This window comes from Hirundo rustica, chromosome 7 (genome assembly GCF_015227805.2).
Source record: "Hirundo rustica isolate bHirRus1 chromosome 7, bHirRus1.pri.v3, whole genome shotgun sequence".
NCBI classification, from domain to species: Eukaryota; Metazoa; Chordata; class Aves; order Passeriformes; family Hirundinidae; genus Hirundo; species Hirundo rustica.
The window spans coordinates 8,392,795-8,403,722 of record NC_053456.1 but is presented as its reverse complement, the minus strand read 5'-3'; positions in this window follow the sequence as shown (position 1 = coordinate 8,403,722).

Below are 10,928 nucleotides of genomic sequence, written 5' to 3'. Positions count from 1 at the left end.
CTCTCAGGTTATAACATTCCACGTTATTCCAGATAGTACCAACGGAGCCCAGTTACACCCAGACCCATTGCTGCCATTTTCTGATTAGCAAAGCAGCCACTCATCTCACAATTTGGGCGTGTTGTTTCTCTTAAGAGTGGTAATTTACAGTGGAGACCATAAAGCCTTTCCCCTCTGTGTCTGAATTACCCCTCCCAGAAGCTCTTGGAACGAGGCTCAGTTTGCCAACCTGTACGTGGAGGAATTAAAGCCCGGAGGGTGAAGGTCAGCAGCTGAAACATGAGTCTCTAGAGCCAGGTGGGATTCTCTGGGCTGCTGAGATATCGGTGTGGGGCTGGCAGGGAGGGAGGATGGCTGGTGTGAGACCCCACATCTGCAGGGGAGGGCAGATGGAGTGTGAGGCACGTGAGTGAATCAGCTGAATCCCCTCCAAGGTGACTGAAACCTTCCAGAGCAGGTATGACAACATTTCACACAGCATGAGGCTGCTCCGCTGCAGCCTTCCAGAGCGGGAGCTTTGCACTGGCCCTGCTCACAGCTCAGAACCCTCGTTTGCCCCAAAGTGCCTTTGGTACTGACAGACCCTCAAAAGAGGGAGTGAGACTCCCTTTGCAGGAGGGATGGACAGTGCTTGTCTGAGCTGACACCCTGCAGGCCCTGCCAGCTCCACACAAGCATGTCTGTTTGACCAATACCTTTTCATGAATGTCCCCGTGACCTTTTCTGGTTTTTGTTTAACACACAGTTCAAGCTTGTCAAAGCCTGATCACTGAAGTGTATTTTTGTGTGTTTCTTTGTATTTTTGTGTGGCTCTGACCACTCAAGCCCATGCATTTCAGTCTTCCACCACTGCTACTTGTTGCTTCCTGATCTGTGTGCATATTTTTAATTAAGTTTCCCTTCTCCCTCACCCCCCAATATAAATTCTTGGTATGAGTAAGTGGAACAGTGCTCCTCCCTTCCACGAGCATTTCAGCCCAAAGCAGAGTGTGCTGCCACTGGGTCATGGTTTTTAGTGGAAGTGAGGAGATGTGCAGAGGAAGAGAGGATCTGCACTCCGGATGCCTGTGGTCAAGGTGAGGAGGACACATTTTCCTGCCTCCTGCTCCCTCTGCCTGCCTTCTCCTGCCATTCCCTAGCGCAAGGCCAGGAGTGTCGATTCCCTCTCCCCAAGACCCTGAGAGCATGATTTGACTCTGGATGACACAGAGAAAACAAACGAGGCCCAGAAGCAGGTGATGAGGGCAGAGGAAATGGTGCTACTGCTCCTCTTCCCGTGGCCATCCAGCACCGTGATCCCCTGGCAGCTGCAGGAATTCCCAGCACAAGCTGCTCCCACTGCCTCAGCTGCACTGCTCTTCTAAAAGGCTCCTGCCTTCTCTGGGGCTTGGCCGCCTTCCAGAATTTCCCTCAGGAATGCAACTGGAAGGAGGGAAACGGCAGTTTTTAACACTTCATATTTCAGCCCGAACGGAGCAAAGCTTCAGCAGAGCAAAGCCAGGGAGGTTGAGCACCTCTGTCACCCGAGGGCTGCCTGCTCACCGTGCACTGCCGGCACGCCACGAGCCCAATGCCAGCCCAAAGACAGAGGACAGTTGTGTGAGGGGACCTGTTGCAAAGCCTGGAAAAAATATTTCATCGCACAGGCCCCTCTGGTACGTGCTGGAGAAGTCCAAAAAAATCTGGACATAAACGTTTTGGAAAGTCTCGAAAGTGAAAACTAATACAAATACCTTCAAATTTTGGAAATTTTTCAATTCCTATTCAGCCTGACTCCATCTCTAATCCATTTGTTACTGCACAGGCATTAAAAGCCCTGTCTTGTTCCATGTTGGGCTCCCTCCTTGGCACAGTGGGGTTTGCAGCAGGATTGCAGTGCCTTACACCCACGCTGTTCACCCAGAATTTGGCTAGGGGGTTATTTACAGCCCTTCCCATCAAACGAGGCAGGGGGACAGTTGCCAGCTGTGCTGGTGGCTTTTGTGATGAGCAAACTGAATGCTCAGAATTTGGATGGAAATGTATAATTCATTGCACTTAAAAAAATGAACATATCAGATGTGAGGCTCCTGTTAAGTGCCCCGCTGCTTGGCTCGGGTTTCTCCTCATCTGTGTGAAGAAGCTGCTGCAGGGCTATGGAGGAGCTGGGACAGCAGCTGTGCTGCAGTCATCCTGTTGGAAAATTGCTGGATTTGAGGCTAGTTTTACAAAGACTTTGGCATGGTACAGAGAGGAAGAAACTTCAGTATACTTGGCCAACCCTGAGAATGTCCCACTGAGGATAAGCTCTTCATGTTTAGGTGCTGATGTCGAAACCAGTTGATGTCAATTTACTCCTTCCCAAATAACTCAAAGAGCAGTTGAGTAGTACCAGGAGAGGTCAGGGAACAGGACATAAGGCTGGAGTATGCTCATCCCTTCCCAAGGGTAGATCTGCAGCCATCTTATACTGAAGATTTTTTGCACTAAAGGCTTCACTTTCTCTCATTCAAGGCATCCTTCCTGATGTCTTTCTTGCTTCATCAGTTGTTATGGCTCATCATTCATACTGGCAGCCTGTTTAGCACTCACACATTCAGAAGAATGGAAGTGTAACAGAGTCACTATTTGGGTAAAATTATCTGTGCTAGGACGGCATAAACCAGGAGTTTTCCCATCTAGGATGGGAGAATAATTTGGCCAGCAGGCCTCTGTAGCAAGTATGAGAACTTCCTTGCTGCGACATTACAATCTCTAGAATAACCCAAGTGATTTGATTTCTTTGCTCCACAAAATAAACCATATGGACTGGGACTTGATGAGAGCCATTCACAGGACTGCTGTTAGCCCAAAACTTGAATAACATCGCCTGGAGAAAGTGAGGCTCAACGCTTAATCAAACCCAGGCTTTCATATACTTGGACTAACAGCCAAGGAAACTGGTTTAATTTCTTCTGTGAGAAAAGTGAGATAAATGATGTGTGTATGTGTCTCGGGTAAAATATTTGATCACTTACCTTCTTAGTCATCACTGGTCTTTAATCGCACATTATGTAACATTACACCCAATACAGATTACATCGGGGGGAAAAATCACAACCATGCAGCCTGCTGAAACTAGAAAGTAATTTGTCTCCAGGAGGAAGGATGCTCTTTTCTGCACACGTCGTGTACAGCACCATTTATCATCTGGGAGCGGAACGGCGCTGAGCTGAAGTCACATCAGACCAACCCTCCTCTTTGAGAAGCCTGTCCCAAGAGCAACCAGACCCTACAACTTTCCCAGGGCAAAGGCCTCTAAGGCAATGCCAAATCACTCAGCCCAAACAGGTTTATAAGACCTTTTAAACTCTCGGGCTCTGCTGTAGTGAAGTACAGCCTTGTCCAGCCTACCTCTGTAACAATTCCATATTCAGGGACCCACTGCACTTGCAGATTGAAGACAGATCTATCTAGTAAAAACAACAACAACAACAACAAAATCAAAAAAAACCTCCCAGAGCCAAACCCTGCAAACAACTTGTTTCCTATTGGAGAAACTTCTCTGAGCCTATGAAACTTAACTACTCTTTGGCATGTCTTCCCAAACACAGCATGCAAAAGTAGTAATATTTTATGTTTTGATTACAGGACATTGTGGGCTGCTGCCATCTGCTATGAAAGGGGCATTCTGCTCCCTGAGCATCCTGGTTGTAATTTGCACAGTATTTGAGTTTCTGAGAGATACCAGGAGTTCCAATACACTGTGGATACCCATCAGCACTAACAGCACTTAAAATATGGGATGGGTGACTTGAGGGTGACAGCGAATTTTGGCACCTTGGAGTTTTTCCCCAGGCAGTGGAAAATATTCCAGCATGCACTAAACATCTAAGAAACTTTCCCCAAAAGCTCATTCAGCCCCCATGGCAAAGTGAAAACATGAAGGAGTGCTTCATGCTATAACATCATCTCCCTTTTCCGGAGTTACAGTTGGGTTCAATTTTCTATTATTGCAGATCTTTGGGGTGGGACTTTTTTGAAGGGCTCAGCCTTGGCCCAAATCCTCTCCTTTGGAAAACAATGAGCCCCCCGACCCCCTCGCTGCTTTAATGGCAGAAGAGCGCAGCCAGCCCAGAGCGCTTCGGGAAATTCCTCTCCTCCACCCGCTCCCGCACAATGGGTCAAATGTTTCATCCCTGCGTGAAGCCTGAATAAACAGGCATTGCACAAGGAATTGCGGTGGGGAAGCGCAGCCTCCGTGCCAAGGGCAGCCTCTGACGCCGCAGCCCCTCTGCGTTAACCATTACAGCTCACGGACAAGGATCCTTCCCTGGAATGCTCCTGGGCAGCCTGTGTCTCCCGAGATGCCTGTCTGACTGATGCCTGGGAAGCCCTGCAAGCGGTGGCTGAAAGGGCCAGGCTGGCCATGACGTGGTTCATACTTCCATATCCTCCCACAGATAACAAAGATGGTAATTTCTGACCTTGAGGGCTCTTTGCTGCATGGTCAGTTTTTGTTCCCTGGTGGCAAATTTTGATGCAAGCTCATCTTTTTGAAAATTGACCCTGTTCTTTTATTAATGAAAGAATAGCGTGCCCATAAATTATTATGTAGCGCCTTCAGAAGGAGAAGAATAATTTATTGTTGAAGTGTCTGACCAAACCGTACCTACCACTAAAAGACAAACCAAACCTGGGGACATCGACCTGCCATGCCACACCCTGGCATTTCTTGACAAACCCTGTCTGATTGCCAGCTCGGTGTCACCCAGACAGCAAAAACAACCTGTGCTGAAAGACCTGCAAAGTTCGCCCACATTCTTCTCCTTAGGACTATGGATTATGGCACAGGAAGGAATTATGGATGGAAAGGTACAGGCCCACAGTGGAAGTGAGCTTCTTCACCCATGGACTGCCTTGCAGGAGAAGGTGGCATGAGGACTAAATATAGGCTCAACAACCTTGAGCCTGTGCCTTACCTGGCCTATTTCTGGTGTGGTTCATCAGTGCTTTTGCCCTAAATCTCAGGATGTGTTTTTATAGGCCAAAAGGAATAAATAACTTTTTTTTCTGCATTAGGTAAAAAGGCACAGTAAATGAGCTCTCTCAGTTTATATTATTTGAGGATCTGTCTCATCATCTTCAATGCCAAGAGAGCTGAGCATTTCCTATGGCCCTTCTGCTGATGGCTACAGCAAAGGCATAAAGCACTTTCTCAGGCAGCCCTGTGCATAGTGTGCTCATTTGAGGGGTAAATAAAGAAGACATCACGTCTGGATGTGCGTTCTCTGCAAGCAATCAATGCACAGCATACACTTTTGATGAGGTTAGATAACAAGCATCACATGGAGAGAGGAGTACCATGCACACACAACCTTCTGAATATATGTCAGCAATAAAATGATAACTACAAAGGCAAGCAGTAGCTGCCCACTGTAGGATGTCTCATCTAGTTCAAGTTCAGCTGTGCAATACAAGCCCAAGTCTGTGTAGTTCGTTAAAAAGCCACCCTAAAACAACAACAAATCCCCTATGCACTGCTCTGAAGGATTAGCACAAGGATATATCTTTGTTCACTGAGCTCTTTTTAATCTCAAAAAAGCAATTTCTTACATCAAAAATAGAGAATTCTTTCATGTCACTGTCAGCTCCATAGCCCACCTAACATTGCATTATTACCACTGACAGAAAGACAGGTGTTAACAGCTGGAGAGAAAACAAATATAGAGCGCTGTGGCAAAATTTGAGGAGAAACAGATGTGTGAGCAACGCTGCCTTTGATATTTATTTTAATAGTGCTCCTCAAACGTGTTCAATATTTATGCAGCCATAGGCTCAGCTTTCACTGGCACACGAGAGCCTGCGTGGTGCATTATTCACCTCTGCCACCACCTCTTCTTTTCTCTTCCTCCCTTCCAACCGTCATAAAACACAGCATCCGCAAATCTCCCAGGAAAAGCTGGCTTATTCCTCCTCCCCTCCCCCCCGTACGAAATGGATAGAGTTTTTTAGCAGTGGGAGTTCGGTGTGATTAGTATGCTAATACGGGAGAGAGAAGAGGAAATGGAGATGAGAGATACGGTCCTTTAGCGAAGAAAAGCAGGAACAACTGAAAGGAGGATCTCTGCTAATCAATTAACCTACAATGGACCTAATGCCATAAGAAGCTATTGTGCATAAAGGGACAGAATTCTCGGTGACAGATGGCACTTGGGCTCACGATATTACAGCGCTGCTGCTCGAGAGCTTGTTTACCTCCCATACAGGGGTAAGCAATAAAGCAATAAAATTGCTTATTTATTTTAAAGAGAGAAGTTGAAATGCTTATTTACCAAATCAATCAAGGTTTACTAAGGCAGAACAGCCACAATCCTCATGGCCCTAAAATGCTGGATACTTCACTGATTTCAAATAGCAATTATCTGTTGCAGTTCCTTGAACCCGCTCTGACTGCAAAGAGACGTTTAATTTGCAAATTTTGATGAAAATTGTCATTTTTTTAATTGCCTATTTCACCGATTTGAATTTTAAAACAAACTATTAACTAGAAACTCATTTTTAGTTGCCTTGGGCAAGCCCAGAAAAATATTTGTCAAGACCCAAGCCTGTCTGCTTAGCATTTGAGTTGAGAAATGCACAACTGCCTTCAAGTCAACATTAGCTGTGACAGAAGCAAGACTATTATTTAACAGTAGCTGAAAATGTCAAAAACAAGCGGCATTTGGCATTTTGACAAGACGGCGCTGAAAAGAAACTATTTTTTTTTTTCCTCAACACTCAGATAACTGTAAATCAAAACCGTACAATTACCACTTGGCTCAGAGTACTGCTTTTGTGGGTTTCTTTGAACCAGTGTGGAGAAGAAGAGCAGACAGGTCTCCAGCTTCTGTTTGCAGCCACCTTCAAGGTCCCACCATGGCCCAGACCCTCCATACTTCAGAAAACCCACGATCTTCCCAGGAACGGAGGCGGTATCATCCAACAACCCATGTCAGACCTCAGGCACATCAGCATGATGAAGACATCCCAGAAGTTAAGGATATATGTAAATGCTTCAAGGTACATGCTTTAGGTGTTAACTGTCTGCCAAAATAAATTCAGACTTCTTTTTTTTTTTTTTTTTTTTTTTTTTACATTAGAAATCATAACAAAGGGTCAGCTGAATTAATTAAAAATGGTATTGTGTTGAAGAGAAGCCTGATATTGAAGAAGTGCAGGAAAATTAATATCTAAATCACTTTGTTTTCAAAGCAAGATTAAGTTGGAAGTTACTGTTATAATCAATGACAAGATGCCACAGTGCTCATGGTAGACAGTACTGTGAACCATCTCAGGGAAACAATGACATGGTGATAAAATACTGCCTTCAAGAGCTTTAGATATCAGAATGAACAGGGGTAAATAATATTAACAAATTAAGAGATGCCAAAGTGATGAGCATATGTTCATCTTCATTGCATGCACCAGGTACTGCCCACCATTTACCTGGACTCAAGCAGAACAACTTTTCTAGCAAGGTTTCCCACACATGAAGTCCCTTTAGCATCAGTCAGCATTAGGTAGGGTATCAAATCCCACAAAGATTTGTCTTTACAAGTGTCAGTCTCCTGTTTCTGTCCTTCCTCAGTGAAATTCCATCGTGCACCTCAGGGCAGCTGTGCAAGAGAGAGATCAGGAATGTGCTGCACAGACCCCTTCCTAGGTCCCACCCTTTAGTCTGCCCTGTAGCAGCTCCATGACCAAACTCACCACATCCCTCCGGGTTTCACTAGTTACTGTGACTTTGGAAATCACAAACTACCAGGGTCTGACAGTTCACCAAAATGAAAGTATTCCATGAAAAGCTGATTCACGTGAGGCCAGAAAGCACATGCTGTCTCCACAGCTTTGAAACTTCCCTGAAAGTTCAGGGGGTTCTGGTAGCAACTGGGTCCCTGTTCCTTGCAGAGCATCTCTGGTGTCCTGCTTGGAAGGCAGGAGGAAGAAACACCACAGACAAGAAGAAGCCAACCCTTTGCATTGACCTTGCATGGATGGGGGAACAACTCCAGCTTCAGGAATCTTATTTTATTGCCTGGGAACAGATTCAGGGACCACATCTGTCAAGCCACAGGGCTGTGAGAGCAACACAGCCATCCTCATTTACCCGTGAGCTGATCCAGAGTGGTGAAACCCAGTGGGTTTCACATCCCAAAACACACTACAAATCCAGGGACTTGGGGTGCAAAAAAGCATCCTGAATGGGTGGGTCTGAAAAACCAACCCTCCCTCACACCTTCAAGCCTATTCCCAACAAGGCTAAGGGTTGAATGCAAAAGTAACCTGTCATACCTCTCTTTGTCTTTTGGTACTTAGAGGTGATTCTCCTCTGTAAATTTACATTAAAAAAAAAAAAAAAAAAAAGGTCCATGTGTGTACTATACAAATACCACTGGTATTTGTCTTTGAGCTGGGCATTTTGACCTGACATCTAAACTGAATTCCCTTTCGTATCCAGCCAGCTTATCGAGTGACCCCCCATGTTGCTGCTCTTCCCTGTGCCAAAGTTCATCCCCTGGACCAGCACAATGATCAAAGTCTGCAGAACTAACCTGGAAAAACCCCACATTTTCAGGAACAGGGACATACTTTCTACCAGCTCCATTATTTCTTAACACTGCATCTCTACACTTATTACCTACATACATGCCTAATGCTTCTTATATCCATCCCCACAGTGGACACATCACTTCATCAATTCATGTCCTTAAAACATCAATCTTCAGGATCTTTCAATTCATCCTCAAGCCACTACTCCAGCACCATTTTTGCTCGATGTACTGATTTGAGGAAACTGGTTGGTAAGAGGACTCTGAAGCCACACAAAGCAGTATTATTTCTCTCTCTCCAGTTTAATCAGAGCAGGCACAGGTCCAACACAAAGCCTCAGCTGAATTTCCTACAAGCAAAATACTGGGGAAAAAAAAGAAAAAAAAAAAAAAAAAAAGCAGGACTGTGGCAAGAATCTATGACAACAAGCTCATCAGCAGCCAACATTTTGCATTTGCATCATTATTAATCTGCTCTGCCAGATCTGATTCTCCTGAAGAGCTGATATCCCATATAAAAAGCACACACTGCAAATCACAGAGGACGATGACAGTTTTCATCAGTGCTGAAAGAGAGGAGGGAAAGGCAGAATCCACAGAGTGCTGCTCTTATGTGTTGCACAATGTAGGAATTTTTTTGACCTGTATCAGATGAGGAAAGAAGTATGGTCTAAACAATTTCATCCCTTTCAAACACAGTGGGCCAAATTCCCAACCAGCATGAAATGCTGCATATCCACTGAAATCGATGGAGTTATGCCAGTCCGGCTGAGAACTTGGCTTTGCATGTCAGTTCATTCGGCAGTGATTGCACCTGACGTGCAGCTCAGAACAAGCATTTGTTTTTAAAAAGAAACAGTGGAGTCTTTCAGTGCTATCCCAGCCTATACATAGTCCTGGCCCCAAGTTCAGGATTAACTGTCCTTAGCTCCTATGTATCTGTGCAAAGGGAGAGTAAGGAGGAGGAAGAAAGCACATTCTTCTCTCTTTGGCACACTGATGGCATGTCTCAAGACAAGAACTTGTACTCTGCATAGCAGGGCAACTTTGCTCATTGTTGGAATCTGTAATTAACACATGCACTTGATGTCCTTACAGGCATTGGGCATCCTTTCACCGCACATGAACACAGTGGAGTCACATCCCTCACTTTACCTCAGCATTACCAACCAGTGCCCTGGGCCAGACCAGCATTTTCTCACGGAGTTCAAATGGAACGTGCCAATCTAAGCAAGAAGTTGCTAAAGCCATATTCCAGTGAAAATTCTCTGGTGGCAGAGCTTGGCTTACCCCAGGCATCCCTAGTCACTGCAGGAACAACTGGCACAGCTGGGATAGAGAAAAACAGGCGAGCCAAAACATGTTCTGGTGATCACTGCCAGTGAGGTGATGTCTTTGGAGAGCAGCTGAGACCAGGACAAGTCAATACAAATGTGTTTGTGGTCTCCCCTTACCCTTGTTTTGAAACACAGGGTACAATCAGAAACCATCACTTACTGTCCTCTTCCTTCTTGCAACATTATGGAAAATGCTGGAGGCTCTCTTTGCGTAATTTCTATATGGTAAATTAAGGAGCAACCCTGTTCCTCATAGCTTTCCTTTTAGTGCAAACATTTTTCCCTAATAATTGTGTGAAACAAATCTTGCTTTGAGGTTTGATTACTAAAAACTATTAAATAGCTAAATGTTGTTACAAGACATACACTGAACTAATCAGAGAACAGAAACAGCCAAACTACATCAGGAATTCAGACAGCAATAGATTTATAAATACAGATTTTTCCTTCAATTAATATTTTGCCGTATTTGCTTCAAAGGCACAACTTCAGGATTTCCACCAACAGTCATAAAAGGAAGATCTTATGGCTACACCTGGGGACCTTGCCACTGCAAATGCTCTGCAATGTGTGCACATTATCTCTGCAAACTACAGTTCAACAGGTCACCTCCTGCAGGGATGTTTGACAAAGACAAGGCAGAACTGCTGCCTGTACAGAAAGTGAATCCTATGAACCTCAGTGTGGAAATGCTGTGGGTTGTGCATCTGACACAGATGTACAGGGCACACTGGACACAGAGCACTCAACCAGCTTGGCCTGAGGAAAATTAGTAGCTGCCCATTCACTTTACATTCCTTTTTGTTTCTATATATTGCCTCCAATCGGCTACAGTGCCGGGCAGGCTAAAAAAATGTGGATGTGCAACAGGAGCTACTGAACTTCTGTGCCACAGAACCAAAGAATAAGAAAGGAAAACCTCAAGAAAATGCCAAACAACCTTCCAACCTGGATTTCAGCTCTGACCAGATCAAGAAACAACATCTACTTCTTCCCAGCACAGCTTTTAAACATTCAAAGCACAAACTCTCAGTTGTGCTGA